At 43.2% G+C, this 19,092-nt stretch overlaps 1 non-coding gene across 1 annotated transcript; it reads left to right on the plus strand.

The window, feature by feature from the left end:
* The first annotated feature begins 16,514 nt into the window (after positions 1-16,514).
* On the plus strand, positions 16,515-16,654 carry LOC135275638 (U4 spliceosomal RNA). The gene has a single exon (XR_010343244.1). It is a non-coding gene; the product is annotated as a U4 spliceosomal RNA (small nuclear RNA).
* The last annotated feature ends 2,438 nt before the right edge of the window (positions 16,655-19,092 follow it).

The following is a 19,092-nucleotide window of genomic DNA, read 5'->3' on the forward strand; positions in this document are numbered from 1 at the left end:
TGTGATGGTGCATGCTTGTACTCCGAGCTACCCGCTGAGGCAGGAGAATCGCTTGAATCCAGGAAGTGGAATTTGCAGTAAGCTGAGATCATGCCACTATACTCCAGCCTGGGCGACAGAGTGAGACTCGTCTCAGAAATAAACAAATACATAAAATGTTTCTTTCTTCAATAATAAATGAACTTTAGCTTACTGTATCTTTTTAACTCTATGAACTTTTTAATTTTAAAAAACTGTTTTACTCTTTTGTAATAATACTTAGTGCAAACATATTGGCCAGGCATGATGGCTCACGCCTGTAATCCCAGCACTTTGGGAGGCCAAGGCAGGTGGATCACCTGAGGTCGGGAGTTCGAGACCAGCCTGGCCTCACCAGACATGATGAAACCCTGTCTCTACTAAAAAAAATGCAAAAAATTAGCCAGGCATGGTGGTGGGCACCTGTAATCCCAGCTACTTGGGAGGCTGAAGCAGGAGAATTGCTTGAACCCAGGAAGCAGAGGTTGCAATGAGACGAGATCCCGCCACTACACTCCATCCTGGGCAACAAGAGTGAAACTCCATCTCAAAAAAAAAAAAAAAGAAAGCAAAAAAACCCACAAACATATTTTACAGCTGTACAAAAATATTTTATTTCTTTTTATCCTTATTTTATAACCTCTTTTCTTCTTCTTTTTTTCTTTTTTCTCTTTTGAGACAGGGTCTCAGTCTGTAACCCAGGCTGGAGTACAGTAGCATGATCAGGGCTCACTGTAGCCTCAACCTCCTGGGCTCAAGTGATCCTCCCACCTCAGTCCCCAACCTTCTACCCAGTGGCTGGGAGTACAGATGAATGCTACCATACTGGCCTAATTTTTAAAGTTTTCTTTGTAGAGGCAAGGTCTTAGGATGTCGTCTAGGCTAATCTCGAACACTCAGACTCAAGTGATCCTCTAGCCTCAGACTCCCAAAGTGCTGGGATTACAGGTATGAGCCACCACACCTAGCTAAAAGTTTTTTGTTTTGTGTTTTTTGAGACAGGCTCTCCCTCTGTTGTGCAGGCTGGAGTGCAGTGGCTCAATCTTGGCTCACTGCAACCTTGACCTCCTGGGCTCAAACAATCCTCTCACTTTAGTCACCCAAGTAGTTTGGGACTACAGGCACACACCACTACACCTTGCTAAACTTGTTTATTTTTTTGTAGAGATGAAGTCTCACTATGTTGCCCAGGCTAGTCTCAAACTCCTGGGCTCAAGTGTAATCCCAAAATGTTGGGATTACAGGCTCACACCACTGTGCCTGGCCCAAAAGTTTTTTAAAATAAAAATTTTAAAAATAGAAAAAAGTGGGCTGGGCATGGTGGTTTACGCCTGTAATCTCAGCACTTTGGGAGGCTGAGGCGGGTGGATCACCTGAGGTCGGGAGTTCAAGACCAGCCTGACCAACATGCAGAAACCCTGTCTCTACTAAAAATACAAAATTAGCCGAGCATGGTGGTGCATGCCTGAAATCCCAGCTACTTAGGAGAATTGCTTGAACCTGGGAGGTGGAGGTTGCAGTGAGCTGAGATAGTGCCATTGTACTCCAGCCTGGGCAATAAGAGCGAAACTCCATCTCAAAAAAAAAAAAAAGAAAAGAAAAGAAAAGAAAATCAAAAATCTAAAAAAAAAAGGAAAAAAAAAATAGAAAAAAGTGGCCAGGCATGGTGGCTCACACCTGTAATCCCAGCACTTTGGGAGGCCGAGGTGGGAGCATTGCTTTAGCCCAGGAATTTGAGGTTGCAGTAGGCATTCTAGCCTGGGTGGAGACCTCGTATTAAAAACCAAACAAACAAAAACAACTAAGACACAAACACATTAGCCTAGGCCTACACAGGGTCATGATCATTGATATCCCTGTCTCCCACCTCCACATCTTGTCCCAGGCAATAGGAATTTTTCAGGTCTATTATAATCTTATGGGATCATCATCATACATGCAGTCCATTGTTGATCAAAACATTGTTATGCAGAACATGACTGTATGTATTAGCCTGTTCTCATATTGCTGCAAAGAAATACCTGAGACTGGGTAATTTATAAAGAAAAGAGGTTTAACTGGCTCATGGTTTGCAGGCTATGCAAGAAACATGGCAGCTTCTCCTTGCCTTCTGGGGAAGCCTCAGGGAGATTTCAGTTAAGGTGGAAGGCAAAGGGGAAGCAGGCATTTTAAATTTTACATGGTGGGAGCAAGAGGAGGAGAGAGAAGGGGAAAGGTGCTACAAACTTTTAAACAACCACATCTCATAACTCACTCACTCACTGTCACAAGAAGAGCACTGAGGGGATGGTTCCAAACCATTCATGAGAACTTTGCTCCCATGATCCAATCACCTCCCACCAGGCCCTACCTCCAACACTGGGAATTACAATTTGACATGAGATTTGATGGAGACACAGATCCAAACTATATCACTGTATTTCTATCATTTTCATCAATCATCATCTATACATTTTTTGAAATCATAAAGTATTTACTGAACTCTGTTTTCCACAAAGTAATATTCTGATGTATGTTTTTAATTTGCTTTTTGCTTAAGACAAAATGTCTTATCCATTTTGTACTGCTATCACTGAATGCCTATGACCAGGTAATTTGTAAAGAGCAGGAAGTTATTGGCTCATGGTTCTAGGGACTAAGTCCAAGAGCATGGTGCCGGCATCTGCTCAGAATTTAATGAGGCCCTTCTTATGGCATCATCCCATGGCAGAAGGTGGAAGGGCAAGAGAGGGCAAGAGAGAGTGGTCGGGGAAGGGAGCCTCACTCATCCTTTTATAATTAGCATATTCTTGAAATGATAGCATTAATCTATTCATGAGGACAGAGCCTTCATGACCTACTCACTTCTTAAAAGTTTCACCTCTCTGGGGAAAAAAAAAAGTCTCACCTCTCAACACTGTTGCATTGGGAATCAAGATCTCAATACATGAAATTTGGGGGACACATTCAAGCTGTAGCAGGTGGGGACCACTTATGATCCAGGAGCAAAGTGAAGGAAGGGGATTGGAAGTTTCACCATTCAGAGGACAAATTTACTTTTTCCCCCGCCATGGTTAACATTTGGTATTTAGCCTTCTAGACAGATAGATGCATAATTTTTCCTCAAAAAATGAGATTATCATATACATGCTATTTTTTTTTTGTTTATGTGTTTATTTGTTTGTTTGTTTTTTGAGGCAGAGTCTTACTCTGTTACCCAGGCTGGAGTGCAGTGGTATGATCCTCGTTCACTGCAACCTCTGCCTTCTGGGCTCAAACCATTCTCCTGCCTCAGTCTCCCAAGTAGCTGGGACCACAGGCATGTGGCATCATGCCTGGCTAATTTTTGTATTTTAGTAGAGACAGGGTTGCACCATGTTGGTCAGGCTGGTCTCAAACTCCTGACCTCAAGTGATCCGCCCACCTCAGCCTCCCAAAGTGCTGGAATTACAGGCTTGAGCCACCGTGCCTGGCCAGACCTCTCCTTAATCCCTGTGTTTCAATTTTTTTCTTCTTCTTCTTTTCTTTTTCTTTTTTTTTCTTTCTTTTTCTTTTTCTTTTTTTTTTTTTAAGACAGGGTTTCACCATGTTGGTCAGGCTGGTCTTGAACTCCCGACCTCAGGTGATCCGCCCACCTTTGCCTCCAAAGTGCTTGGATTACAGGCGTGAGCCACCACGCCTGGCCGAATCCCTGTGTTTCTAGTTCCACATAACTTTACTGGCCCCCTTAAGGTCTGTGTCCCTAAGTCAAGAGCCTTTCAGATTTAGTTTCTTCAAGGCCAGAGTCCCCAGTTTCCTGCTTAGGCTGGTGGTCACCCTGGCGTTAAGGGGTGGAGGAAGGGGCCTATGATCTAGCAATTGAATATTCAACTGTTTTCACCCCCACCTTACACACAGTCTCTGGTGCCTTCATGGAGTCTGCAGATGTGTCACACCTTATCTTCCTGCACTTTACCACCTTATAGTTGCTTCTCTCGGCTACTAATTTCTCCTGACTCATGTAGGTGCCAGTGAAGATAGGCCCTTTTCTATTCCTTCACTGTCATTTCAGTAGGGTTTTGGGTGGGGGAGGATATAAATACCAGCTTGTTTAACTGGAAGCTGTATTAATTATGCAAAAGTCTTTCTGATCATTGCTCATCTTTGAAAGAGACCAGCTATTGGTTAAAAATTAATCTAGAGAGGCCCGGTGTGGTAGCTCACGCCTGTAGTCCCAGCACTTTGGGAGGCCAAGGTGTGCAGATCACAAGGTCAGGCGTTCAAGACCAGCCTGGCCAACATAGTGAAACCCTACCTCAAAAAACAAAATAAAACAAAGCAAAACCAACAACTTAATCTTAAACCAACAACTTAATCTAGAGAAAGATGAGGCAAGTGACCTGGAAAAGACTACGGTTCTCAGCTGCCTTTTTTTTTTCTTCAAATAACCTATGACAAAATGTGTTTTCTCCTCCACCTGGGGCCATATCCCAGGTTTTCAGGATGTGAGAGGTCGGTATGGCAACAGACCCTAAGATAGAGTTTCTAATGATTACCGTGCCCTTAGTCCCTCTCCTCTGGCTCCCTCTCCAGCAGCAGTTTTCTCAGCTGGGAAGCTGGGACATAGACGGTTAACATGGATCTACACATCACTTCTCTCTCAGTTCCACCTCTCCCATTCCCGGCATCCTGCAGGGTGGAGCTGACTTCCCTGGAGTCATTCCAGCTGCTGGCCTTGTGGTCCTAAACAATGGACCATTAAATTGGGCCTTCCAGAGCAGTGCCTTTATCTTTGCTTGGCAGCTTGGGATTGTGCCGACACCTTGCCATTGACGCTGAAGACAGGTACCAGAATGTTCAGCACTATCCGCAATAGTAAAAAGCTGAAAACATACAAATGACTGTCACCAGGAGGATGGGTAAATACGATGTCACATACTCATATCATCGAACACAATACTTCCATGAAAATGAGTTAAATTATCACTGTACATGGTAGCAGTTGTGTGTGTGCATGTGTGTGTGTGTCAGGGTCTCACTCTGTCACCCAGGCTGGAGTGTAGTGGCACAATCTTGGCTCACTGCAACCTCCACCACTTCCTAGGTTCAATCGATTCTCCTGCTTCAGCCTCCCGAGTAGCTGAGAAAACAGGTACATGCCACCATGCCTGGCTAATTTTTGTATTTTTGGTAGAGATGGGATTTCACCATGTTGGCCAGGCTGGTCTTGAACTCCTGATCTCAAGTGATCCACCTGCCTTGGCCTCTCCAAGTGCTGGGATTACAGATGTAAGCCACCATGTCTGGCCGAAGTTGAATCTTAAAAGCACACAGTTAAGTGAAAAAAGTTAATCACAGAAGAATATATACTTGACTCAATGATTTCATTTATATAAAATCCAAAAGTTCCCCAGAACTGAAACATATTGTTTGGGAAAATATACACCAAGAATTAACACTCATAAAAAGAAGGGAATTATTAAGTCAAATTCAGGATGGTGGTTATCACGGGAGGGAGAAGAAGAGGTTGTGACTGAGGAGGGGCACACGGGAGCCTTCAAAGGCACCAATTAAATTCCTTTTTTTTTTTTTCTTGAGACGGGGTGTTGCTATGTTGCTGCGGCTGGCCTTGAACTCCTGGACTCAAGGGATCCTCCTGCCTCAACCTCCCAAGTAGCTGGGACTATAGAAGCACACCACCAGGCCCGGCTTCCATTTTCTTAAAGCTGGTTTATAGGTACATGTTTTCTTTTCTTTTTTTTTTTTTTTAAGATGGAGTTTCACTCTTGTTACCCAGGCTGGAGTGCAATGGCGTGATCTCGGCTCACCACAACCTCCGCCTCCTGGGTTCAGGCAATTCTCCTGCTTCAGCCTCCTGAGTAGCTGGGATTACAGGCACGCGCCACAGTGCCCAGCTAACTTTTTGTATTTTTAGTAGAGACAGGGTTTCACCATGTTGACTAGGATGGTCTCGATCTCTTGACCTCGTGATCCACCTGCCTCGGCCTCCCAAAGTGCTGGGATTACAGGCGTGAGCCACCGCGCCCAGCTTTTTTTTCTTTTAAGACGGGATTTCACCATGTTGGCCAGGGTGGTCTCCAACTCCTGACCTCAGGTGATCTGCCCACCTCCGACTCCCAAAGTGCTAGGATTACAGACGTGAGCCACCATGCCCAGCTCATTTTTGTTATTAGTTAAACTGTACATACATGTTAAGTACATTCTTTTGTTGGAACAATATTTCAAATTAATAAATGGAGTGATGACTCTCTTTTATTCTTCATGTTTTAAAAGATGGAGTTGTTTCTCTTTTTCATTTTTGAAAGGTTTTAAGGTGGGGAGAGGAGTGGAAAATAAAATACTTTTTTTTTTTTGAGACAGTATTTCATTCTGTCGCCCAAGCGGGAGTACAGTGGCGCCATCTCAGCTCATTGCAACCTCTGCCTCTTGGGTTCAAGGGATTCTCATGCTTCAGCCTCCCAAGTAGCTGGGATTATATGCTTTTGCCACCACGCCCAGCTAAATTTTGTATTTTTAGTAGAGATGGGGTTTCAGTATGTTGACCAGGCTGGTCTCAAACTCCTGACCTCAAGTGATCTGCCCACCTTGGCCTCCCAAAGTGCTGAGGTTACAGGTGTGAGCCACCACACCTGGCCTGAAAAATACTTTTAACATTCTCCAGATCCAGCTTTCTCTGACTGTCTCCAGGGGTTAAATAATTCACATACATAGCCTGTGAAGGCACTGGTATTATGGACCTTGGGTTTCCAAATAACAGTGAAGAAAGCGAGTCCACAGAAAATTGATAATCAAGAAGCTTTGTGATTTCCAGGATTGCTTATTTTTTAAACCCCTGAAAAGAAAATGGCTTTAATTTAGAAACTGGCTTGTGGAATGTTGGGTGGGGCAATGGTGAGGCAGGGTTGATGCAATGGCGACCGGCGGAAGAAGCTAATCTGAGGAGGGAGGCCCACCTGCATCCGGTGCCCTCAGCTGGCATGACACCTGCTGGAGCTGTGGGGATTTCTCCCACTCAGGAGCTCTGGATCTGTTGATGCCCACATATGTGAATTGGACCCCAGGACTCTATGCCATGGCCTAGAAGAAAGTTCATGTCAGAGTTTGGTGGATGGAGTAGGGGGCGGAGCAGGCACCATGCCAAGAAAGGTTAACAGAGTCTTGTGCCTGGGAGGGAATTTGGACTTTAACCTGAGAGAAATGAGGAACTGTTGAATGGTTTCAGCCAGGAAAAGACAGGATAGAAAAAAAATTTTTTTATAAGGTCTTGCTCTGTTACCCAGGCTGAAGTGCAGTGGTGCAGTCATAGCTCACCGCAGCCTCCACCTCCTGGGCTCAAGTGATCCTACTGCTTCAGCTTCCTGAATAGCTAGGACCACAGGTGCATGCCCCCACATCTTATTTATTTTTCATTATGTATTTTTTTTGTAAAGATAAGGTCTCAGTATGTGCCCAGGCCAGTCTTGAACTCCTGGTCTCAAGCAATCCTCCTGCCTCAACCTCCCACAGTGCTGGGATTGCAGCTGTGAGCCACTGCACCTGGCCCAGGATAAGATTTGATTAACAAATACATAATTAAAAAAATGCTAGATCCAAGATGGCTGATCACTAGCAGCTCGGGCTCATAGCTCCCAGTGAAAGCACAGAGAATGAGAGGACACCACACTTTCAGATGAATCTTTGTTGCTCACGGACCAAGAGATTCCCAGCGGAGGAACCCCACAGGTCGCCAGGGCGACTCTTGTGGCCGGTGCGGCGGTTTTGCTGGCACCTTAGCACGGCAGTTCTTGGTGCAGAGTCCGGAGATTCCCAGGCAGAAAAGCACCATCAATCTTAACACCGCTGTTTTGGCCGGCGCAGTGGATTGCTCAGATTTCGGCGCTGGGAATCAACAAGTTGGATGTCTGTTCAGAGACCTAGTTAGAAAGTCGGTAATTACAAAGACGACAGAGGGATAAATATATAATGAAGGGAAGAAACCAGCCTAAAAAGACAGAGAATACTCAAAATCAGAATGCTTCTTCCTCTACAGGGGATCGCAGTTCCTCATCAGCAATGGAACAAGGCTTAATGGAGAACGAGTGTGTTCCATTATCAGAAGCAGGTTTCAAAAGGTGGGTGATAGGAAACTTCTGTGAATTAAAAGAACTTGTTCTAACCCAATGCAAAGAAACTAAGAACCTTGAAAAAAGGTTTGACGAAATGCTAACGAGAATGGACAATTTAGAGAGGAATATAAGTGAATTGATGGAGCTGAAAAACACAACACGAGAACTTCGCGAAGCATGCACAAGTTTAAACAGTCGAATTGATCAAGCAGAAGAAAGGATATCAGATGTCTAGGACCAGCTTACTGAAATGAAATGAGAAGACAAGATTGGAGAAAAAAGGATAAAAAGGAATGAGCAAAGTCTCCAGGAAATATGGGACTATGTGAAAAGACCTAATTTACGTTTGATAGGTGTACCTGAATGTGATGAAGAGAATGAATCCAAGTTGGAAAATATTCTTCAGGATATCATTCAGGAAAACTTTCCCAACCTAGCAAGGCAGGGTAATATTCAACTCCAGGTAATACAGAGAACACCACAAAGATATTCTTCAAGAAGACCAACCCCAAGGCACATAATTGCCAGATTTATTAGGGTTGAAATGAAGGAGAAAATACTAAGGGCAGCCAGAGAGAAAGGTCAGGTTACCCATAAAGGGAAACCTATCAGACTTACAGCAGATCTCTCAGCAGAAACCCTACAAGCCAGAAAAGAGTGGGGACCAATATTTAACATCCTTAAAGAAAAGAACTTTCAACCCAGAATTTCATATCCAGCCAAACTAAGCTTTACAAGTGAAGGAAAAATTAAATCTTTTGCGAACAAACAAGTACTTAGAGACTTCACCACCACCAGGCCTGCTTTACAAGAGCTTCTGAAAGAAGCACTATACATATAAAGGAACAACCAGTATCAGCCTTTCCAAAAATATATCAAAAAGCAAAGAGCATCAACACAATGAAAAATTTACACCACCTAATGGGCAAAACAGCCAGCTAGCATCACATGGCAGTATTAAACTCATACATATTCAAATTGGATAAAAAGCCAAAACCCATCGGTATGCTGCATCCAGACCCATCTCACATGCAACGATACACAAAGACTCAAAACAAAGAGAAGGAGGAAGATTTACCAACCAAACAGAGAGTAAAAATAAACAAATAAATAAAAAGCAGATGATGTAATTCTCGCCTCTGATAAAATAGACTTTAAAGCAACAAAGATCAAAAGAGGCAAAGAAGGACATTACATAATGGCAAAAGGATCAATGTAACAAGAAGAGCTAATGATTCTATAGATCAATGAGACAGAAAATTAACAAGGACATCCAGGACTTGAACTCAGACCCGGAACAAGTAAACTTAATAAACATTTATAGAACTCTCCACTTCAAATACATAAAACATACATTACCACCTCACACCTATTCCAAAAGTGACTACATAATTGAAAGTAAATCACTCCTCAGTAATTGCATAGCATTTCATAGGTTTAAATGAAATATTGGTTGGCTGCTTGTTTGTTATTTTCTTCCCTTATTCCTTCCTGTCTACATCATTAAGTATAATTATTGGTATAAAAGAGGTTTTCAATACCCATTACTAAACTGCATTCTAGCCTGGGCAAGAAAGCAATACTCCCATTCTCTCTCTCTTTCTCTTTCTTTTTCTTCCTCTTCTTCATTCTTTTTTGTTTTCTTTCTTTCTTTCTTCCTTAAAAAAAAAATGCTAGGCATAGCAAAACTTCAGTGACTCATTTAAAGGAAGCTATACTGTATTTATCACATCAGCAGCTACATAGATTGTAACAATGTCCATATGTAGGCAAAACATATTTTCATTCTACAGACAATACTTAGGGCATGTAAGGATTTAGAGACATTTGGCAAAGACTCTGTGCCCTAACCTCCCACTCCTCTAGGGCTCAAGACTCACAGTTAGGCATTGCTGATCCAGTTAATGCAATGCTGAACAGTTCTTTTTTTTTTTTTTTCAAGATGAGGTTTTACCATGATGGCCAGGCTGGTCTTGAACTCCTGACCTCAGGTGATCCACCCACCTTGGCCTCCCAAAGTGCTGGGATTACAGGTGTGAGTCACTGCACCCGGCCTTTTTTTTTCTTTTTTAAGACAAAGTTTTGCTCTTGTCACCCAGGCTGGAGTACAGTGGTGCAATCTCAGCTCACTGCAACCTCTGCCGGGTTCAAGCATTTCCTTCTCCTGCCTCAGCCTTCCCAGTAGCTGGGATTACAGGTACCCCCCACCATGCCTGGCTAATTTTGTGTATTTTCTTTTTTCTTTGTTTTAAATTTTGAGATGGAGTCTTGCTCTATTGCCTAGGGTAGAGTGCAGTGGCGTGATCTTGGTTCACTGCAACTTCCGCCTCCCAGGTTCAAACAATTCTCTTGCCTCAGCCTCCCGAGTAACTGGGATTACAGGTGTGCACCACCAAGACTGGCTAATTTTTGTATTTTTAGTAGAGATAGGGTTTCGCCATGTTGGTCAGGCTAGTCTCAAACTCCTGACCTCATGATCCACCTGCCTTGGCCTCCCAAAGTACTAGGATTACAGGCATGAGCCACCGCGCCGGGCCGATTACTGCACCTGGCCAATTTTTTGTATTTTCACCATGTTGGTCAGGTTGGTCTCAAACTCGTGAACTCAGGTAATCAGCCCACCTCAGCCTCCCAGAGTGCTGGGATTACAGGTGTGAGGTACGGTGCCCAGCCTGAACTGCTCTTTTTGATAGCATTGAACACGTTCAGCTTCATCTTTCCTTAGGTTGGTAAGACCATGTCTCCAACATTAAGGGAAAGCATGGCTTCCTATTTGTTATAAGGGACACATAATCAAGTTACCATTTAAATATATGCAAAAGATAAAAGAGGATCTAATACCCAACGTGTATTTATACTATTTAGAACTGTTAGAAGACTCTACTGCCCATGTGATTTTATAAATAGTACTATGACAACCGTTTTGAAGTTGCCTGACTGCACATTGACTCTTTTAATCCTCACAATGTCTGCAGAGGTTGATGATATTATTGCAATTGGAATCAACCACAATTAATTATGTAATTCCTTATTGAGCATTCATGTTCTGTGATCAGTTCCATGAGAACAGGAAGCTTGTCGTGTTTATCCTTGTATCCCTGGTGCCTACAACAGTGCCAGGTATGTGGTAAGCATTCAAAATGTATTTACTGAATGAATTTTGTATTCCCCCTTCACAAGTGAGTACACAAAGGCTTAGAGATGTTAAATAGCTTACCAACAGTTAGGTCACCAGCTAATCCAAACTCACATCTGTTGAACTTCATCTTCTTACCAGCTCTCGAGTAGCCTAAGGTTTTATAAGGATCACATAGCTTGGTCAAGTTTCCAGCTATTAAGTAGAAAGCTACTGAGAGATTAACGAACACCTTTTGAAAGATTCTTCCTTTGTTTTTAACTAGTTTGCAAACATAAGACAGAATTCAGAGGTGAGCAGTAGTGGAGTGGTTGTGTTTAAACTTGCCATGTTTCATAAAAACATTACATTGAGAAATTCACACCTGGCATTTGAGAACAAAAGCTGGCATAGAAGTTGGAGGAAGCATTGTTTGGAATTCACCCAACTAAATCTTCCTAAGTTTATTATTTATAAAGCTCATGTTTTCATTACAATATAGCTGATAATAGCTTTGTAGCTCTTTCTCCTCAACTGAAATCTTTGGTGGGGGAGGATTCCAGTTTTCAGAGGCCACCTGGCATTTATCATTCTTACCTTACTTGCTTAAAATAGTTGGCCAAGGAAGCCTGGGTCCTGATCCCAGCCCCTTTACCACACCCAGCCCTGCCCCGGTACATATTTCCTGACAAAATACCCAGTGCTCCAAGGCCTCTGGAAGAAGCATGGAAAACTAAGATTACTGTTTCCCATAGGAAGGATATTGAAGTGACTTTCACAAGCTACCTATGGTGAGAGAGGAAATGTAAAGTCTTGGAGAAAGGACTCTAGTGGGAGTAAGTGACAAGTCCTGGCCTATTCCCATTCCATCCCATTTCTAGGGAGGAGTCTAGCCAAGCTGCCAACTGGGCCCCAAGAGCAACTGATATTGAACATGCAGGGGTTACCTTGCCCAGCCCTTGTCTTCTCTCTGGGTTCCATCTCCCAGAGTGTGAAGAGAATGGGAACACCAAGAAACCAGCCTGAGACTTCATACCTTCTCCTTCACTGCAATGTGGGCAGAGGCCTATGTGCGAAGGTCTCAGGAACTTGAATTCCCTGTAATTTTAGTTGATGGTACATTTTTTCATGTGCATCTTTCCACTGAGGTCGATATGCAAATATTACTGTCCCCAAATTAGAGATGAACAAAGAGATTGCATTACTTGTCTAAAGCTGTATCACTCCCTGTATATCCAGCCTCTTAGTGGGCTATTGTTCAATCATGAGTTTGGCTTTTCTCCCTCTTCAAATCAATCATCTGTGACTTTTACATCACTAGTGCTCAATCTTTGGTAGACGCTATGTAGAGAATCTAAGGAACACTTTGGGTTCTCTTTCCAGAAAGTACATCTACACACACACACACACACACACACACACACACACGTCTGTTAGTTCTCAGGACTCTTGGTGATCCCCTGACAACCATGGACACATGGCTGAGAATTCTTCTTTTAGAAGTAACGGAACCAACCCAAACGCCCATCAATGATAGACTGGATAAAGAAAATGTATACACCATGGAATACTATGCAGCCATCAAAAAGAATGAGTTCATGTCCTTTGCAGGGACATGGATGAAGCTGGAAACCATCATTCTCAGCAAACTGACACAAGAACAGAAAATCAAACACCGCATGTTCTCACTCATAAGTGGAAGTTGAACAATGAGAACACATAGACATAGGAAGGGGAACATCACACACCAGGGCCTGATGGGGTGTGGGGCAGGCTAGGGGAGCATTAGGGGAAATACCTAATGTAGATGATGGGTTGATGGGTGCAGCAAACCACCATGACACATTTATACCTATGTAACAAACCTGCACGTTCTGCACATGTATCCCAGAACTTAAAGTATAATAAAAGAAAAAGAAAAAAAAGAGGTAATGTATGTGAGACCAAAAAGACATAATAACCAAACACCATGTGTAAACCATGATTGAATGCTGGTTCAAAAATTCAGCTACAGAACACATTTCAGGGACCACCATAGAAATGTGAATATGTTATATATATATATATTAGGTTTCATTATGGAATTTTCTCAGATGACTCAAGATTAAATTTTTTAGATGTAATAATAGTGTTTATTATTATCAGAGTATCCCGATTTTTAGGAGATGCCTAAGTATTTAGGGGTGAAGTAATATGAAGTCCTCAACATATTTTCAAGTGGTTCAGAAAAAAATATAGAAAAATCAAGATTGAACCACATGAAATTTGCCAATATTTTGTGGGATTTTTTTGAAGGTCGGGGGTGGGGATGGAGTTTTGCTCTTGTCACCCAGGCTGGAGTGCAATGGCAGGATCTCAGCTCACTGCAACCTCCGCCTCCTGGATTCAAGTGATTCTCCTGCCTCAGCCTCCCTAGTAGCTGGGATTACAGGTGTCCGCCACCATGCCTAGCTAATTTTTGTATTTTTTTTTTAGTAGAAATGAGGTTTCACCATGTTGGCCAGGCTAGTCTCAAATTCCTGACCTCACATGATCCACTTGCCTCGGCCTCCGAAAGTGCTGGGATTACAGCTGTGAGCCACCAAGCCCGGCCTAATCTGTCATTTTTTACCTATGAAAACAGGTATTACATTCTAGTTAACCTAATTTATTATTATTATTATTATTATTATTTTGAGATGGAGTTTCTCTCTTATTGCCCAGGCTGGAGTGCAGTCTAGGCTCACTGCAAACTCCACCTCTCAGGTTCAAGCAATTCTCCTGCCTCAGCCTCCCAAGTAGCTGGGATTACAGGCATGCACCACCATGCCCAGTTAGTTTTATATTTTTAGTAGCGACGGGGTTTCACCATGTTGGTCAGGCTGGTCTCGAACTCCCGACCTCAGGTGATCCGCCCACCTCAGCCTCCCAAAGTGCTGGGATTACAGGTGTGAGCCACCATACCCAGCGATTTAACCTAATTTATAAAGGAAATATTATAAACTATTAAAAGTAGTTTAATCTAGGTGGTAGTATGTGAATGTTAATTTAAAGTTCTTTTAACTTTTCTGTACATTAAAAAATTTTGCATGATATATAAATTTTCATAATAAAATGTGGTGGGAAAAAGTTTCTGTTTCTTTGTGATAGCTCTCAAATCTGCCACTATATTAGTTACCTATTGCTATGGAACATAACAAATTACCTGAAAATTTAGTGGTTTAAAACCACAAACATTTCTGGGTATAATCAAAAGAATTGAGAGCAGGGACTCAGAGAGACACACACTCGTATATTCATAACATCATTATTCACAATACGCAAAAGGGGGAAGAACCCAAGTGTCCCTCCACAGATGAGTGGGTAAAGAAAATGTGGTGGCCGGGTGTGGTCACTCACACCTATAATCCCAGCACTTTGACAGGCTGAGGCAGGCAGATCACAAGGTCAGGAGTTTGGGACCAGCCTGACCAACATGGTGAAACCTTGTCTCTACTGAAAGTACCAAAATTAGCCAGGCGTGGTTGCATGCACCTGTAATCCCAGCTACTCAAGAGGCTGAGGCAGAAGAATTGCTTGAACCCACGAGGTGGAGGTTGCAGTGAGCTGGGATCATGCCACTGCACTCCAGCCTGGGTGACAGAGCGAGACTCAGTCTCAAAAAAAAAAAAAAAGAAAAGAATATGTGGTATATACATACAATTGAATACTATTCAGTCATAAAATGGAACACAATTCTGACATGTGCTACGTCTGAATGAACCTTGTAGATAAGCCAAGTCACAAAAAGACTAATGCTATATGATTCTATTTATATGAGATAGTTATAGTCGTCACATTAATAGGGACAGAGAGTAAAATGGTGGTTGTCAACAGCTCAGGAAGTGGAAATGGGGAGCTTTTTTTTTTTTTGGTGCTATGACTCGGATTTTTAAATTTTTATTATTAGTTTTTTAACACAGGGAGCTATTTTTTAATGGATACAGTTTCAGTTAACAAAGATGAAAATGTTCTGGAGGTGGATGATGGTGATGGTCGCACACCAATGTGAATGTATTTAAACCACTGAACTGTACACTTAACAGTTGTTCAAATGGGCCAGACACAGCTAGGTATGGCAGCTCATGCCTGTAATTCCAGCACTTTTGGAGACCTACGAGGGAGGATCACTGAGACCAGGAGTTCAAGACCAGCTTGGGAAACAGAGTGAGACCCCATGTTTACAAAACTAAAAACTAAAAAATTACCTGGGCTTGCTGGCATGCATCTGTAGTCCTGGCTTCTCAGGAGACTAAGATGGGAGGATCACTTGAACCCAGGTATTCGAGACAGAAGTGAGCTATGATCATGCTACTGTATTCCAGCCTGGGAGCCTGGGTGACAGCAAGTGCATTTCAGCCTGGATGACAGAGCAAGACTCCAGCTCAAAAAACAAGCAAACCAAAAAAAAAAAAAGAAACCTCAAAATTCCCATCTAGTTACTACATATAGGTCAAAGTTCAGTATCTTTGGGTGGCACAAAGGTCTTCTGAGTTGGTGACTTGTAAACTAAAAGACAATCCATCCAAAACAGTGACTAAGAAGAACAGGCTAACATGATTACAGCTGTCATTCAGCAAAAGGAAGGCATGCAGTTATTGCTGCACCAATTGGGGAGGAATGGAGCCTTCCAGCCCTCGATGTCACTGGCACCTTGGGTTCTTGTAATCTCTCAGGATAGAAATAAAGAGATCACCAGACACAGCAGCAAAGAAAAACTTTATTTTAGCTTGTGCACAAGAGAGCCAGCACCAAGAAAGGAGAAGGCACAGGCTTCTCCCCACTGGTGGTCTGTGGTCTTTCTATAAGGAAGAGTCACATCAGGGCATGTAGAGGAGGAATTTTTCTAGTGTTTGTGCAATGTTAAACATGCCTCTTCATACATTGTATGTAGCATTAGCATTTTAAATCTCTACCACTGGGCATGATTTTTAGCATTAAAAAAATAAAGGGGTAACTATAGGTTGACATACAGGGCTCCAGAGAAATCCCTAGCCCCCTGAAATAGGAGCTTGTGGTTAATGGTTAATGGCTTCTTGAATCTTTTGTTACTGATTGCCTGAGAGTTAGATAAGCTAGAGCTTGAGTGAGGAGCCGTTGTTTGTTGTTGGTTTTGTGGAGACAGGGTCTCACTATGTTGCCCAGGCTGACTTTGAACTCAGTGATCCTCTGGCTGAGGCCTCCCAAAATGCTGGGATTACAGGGACCAGCCACCACACCTGGCCCATGAGACAGGGCCTTTTATCCTTTTTCTCCAGACCATCTTGAAAGAGAGAAACAGCTTTGCGCAGTGGCAGCATCGTAGCCAATGAGGTTTATCCGAGACGCAATTATTGCTAATTGAAAACTTTTCCCAATACCCCGCCGTGACGACTTGAAATATAGTCGGCATTGGCAATTTTTGACAGTCTACAGAGACTGAATAAAAAAAAAGAAAGAAAAAAAAAGAGAGAAACAACCAGCCTGCCTGTCCCACTGGCAGTGGGGTAAGCTGCCTGATTAGCCCATCTGACAGCCCTGGGTTCTCCCATCTAGGAGAAGCATCCTAGTCTATTGTCCTTTGTGGCCATGGCTCTGCCTTCTCTGAGGTTCCTCCTTGTCCCTTGTGCCCCATGGCCACATCTGAGTGGGCATGGAAAGTATGCTTCTTGGAGCTGCACAGCGTTTACACTGTTGCCTGCTGGTGCTGATTTAGAGCCTGGGGTGAGCCTGGGGTGTGCCTTAAAGAGTGGAACTGCCACAGATTGTGGTGGGACAGTCTTGAGATTTATCAAGCTGTATTCTATGATTTGTGGGCTTTCATGTAAAGATGTTATAATTCAATAAATAATTTAAGAGAGGTGTGTCTTGAAAGCAATGGAATACAGTGTGTCAAGGGGATAGCTGAGCATGGTGGCTCACGCTTATAATCCCAGCACTTTGGGAGGCCAAGGCAGGTAGACTGAGGTCAGGAGTTTGAGATCAGCCTGGGCAACATGGTGAAACCCCATTTCTACTATAAAAAAAAAAATTAGCCAGGTGTGATGGTGGGTGCCTGTAGTCCCAGCTATTTGGCAGGCTGAGGTGGGAGAATCGCTTGAACCTGGGAGGCAGTGATTGCAGTGAGCCAAAATCATGCCATTGCACTCCAGCCTGGGCAACAGAAAGAGACCCTGAACAAACAGCATATGAAGAGGGGGCAGATGGGAAGAGCAGGGACAGTAACTGCCAGATGAGGGTCTCTAGGCTTAAAGGAAATAATCTTGGTTCCAAGTGGAAGCAAAAAGTTTGGGAGCCTGGTAAGTTTTCAAGGAAACTGTTGTTGTGTGTATAAATAAATACATTATTTAAAAACCATCAAAACTAACCTATAATGTTAGAAGTCAGGAAAGTGATTACCCATGAAGGGAGTAGTGACTGGAAGTCTTATGTTATGGCTGATGTTATGTTTCTTGATCACACAGGTGTGATCACTTCATGAAATTTTATCAAGCTGTACTCTATGATTTGTGTGTTTTCATGTAAATATATAATTCATATTGTTGTGTATGGCTGTGATTTGTTTATTCTTTTTTTTTTTTGAGACAGAGTCTCACTCTGTCTCCCAGGCTGGAGTGCAATGGCACAATCTTGGTTCACTGCAAACTCCGCCTCCCAGGTTCAAGCGATTCTCTTTCCTCAGCCTCCCAAGTAGCTGGGACTACAGGCACATACCACCATGCCCAGCTAATTTTTGTATTTTTAGTAGAGACAGGGTTTCACCATGTTGGCCAGGATGGTCTCGATCTCTTGACCTCATGATCCACCCACCTCAGCCTCCCAAAGTGCTGGGATTACAGGTGTAACCCACCACAACCAGCTGATTTGTTTATTTTTATTGCTGTCTAGTATTGCATCCTGTTAACATTACCACAAATTATATATGGATATTACCACAAATTACGTATCCATTCCACTGGATGTGGAACATTCAACACTGGATGTTGATGGGTGTTTTGGAGTAGTTACCAGTTTCATAAATAGTGCTGCTATGAATATTTTCAGGTTTGTCTGTTGATGAGTATACACGCGTGTTTCTTTTGGGTGTTCCAGCTACCTATTGCTGCATGACAAAGTGTCCCAAAATGTAACGGTGTCAAACAACACTCATTTTATTACACTCATGGTCTCCGTGGGTGAAGAACTTGAACGGGGCATGGCAGGTATGGTTTGCTCTTGCTCCACCTTGCCTGGAGTCTCAGTTGGGAAACCCAGATGGCTGGGGGTGACTTGAACGGGCAGGGCTGGAGTCATGTGAAGACTTCTCGCTCACAAATCTGGTGTTTGGGCTGGGATAACTCGAAGACTGCACTTACCTGGGACTAAACCTCAGGGTCTCTCTCCATAGCCTGCCCCATGACTTATGCTTCCTCACAGCAGGATGGATTTGATGTGGTCACACTTCCTACCCAGAGGGTCAGGAATCTAAGAGCAAGTATTCTAGAAAGAAAATGGGCCAGGCGCGGTGCCTCACGTCTATTATCCTAGAACTTTGGGAGGCCAAGGCTGGTGGATCACCTGAGGTCAGGAGTTCGAGACCAGCCTGGCCAACATGATGAAACCCCATCTCTACTAAAAATATAAAAAATTAGCTGGTGTGGTGGTGGGTGCCTGTAACCCCAGCTACTGGGGAGGCTGAGGCAGGAGAATCGCTTGAACCCAGGAAGCAGAGGTTCCAGTGAGCTGAGATCACACCGTTGCACTCCAGTCTGGGCAACAAGAGAAAAAAAAAAAAAAGACAAAAATTAGCTGACATGTTAGCACATGCTTGTAGTCCCAGCTACTAGGGAGGCTGGGGCAGGAGCATTGCATCAGCCTGGGAGGCAGAGGTTGCAATGA

This window comes from Aotus nancymaae, unplaced genomic scaffold (genome assembly GCF_030222135.1).
Source record: "Aotus nancymaae isolate 86718 unplaced genomic scaffold, 86718_ANA_hifiasm-v0.15.2.pri h1tg000017l, whole genome shotgun sequence".
NCBI classification, from domain to species: Eukaryota; Metazoa; Chordata; class Mammalia; order Primates; family Aotidae; genus Aotus; species Aotus nancymaae.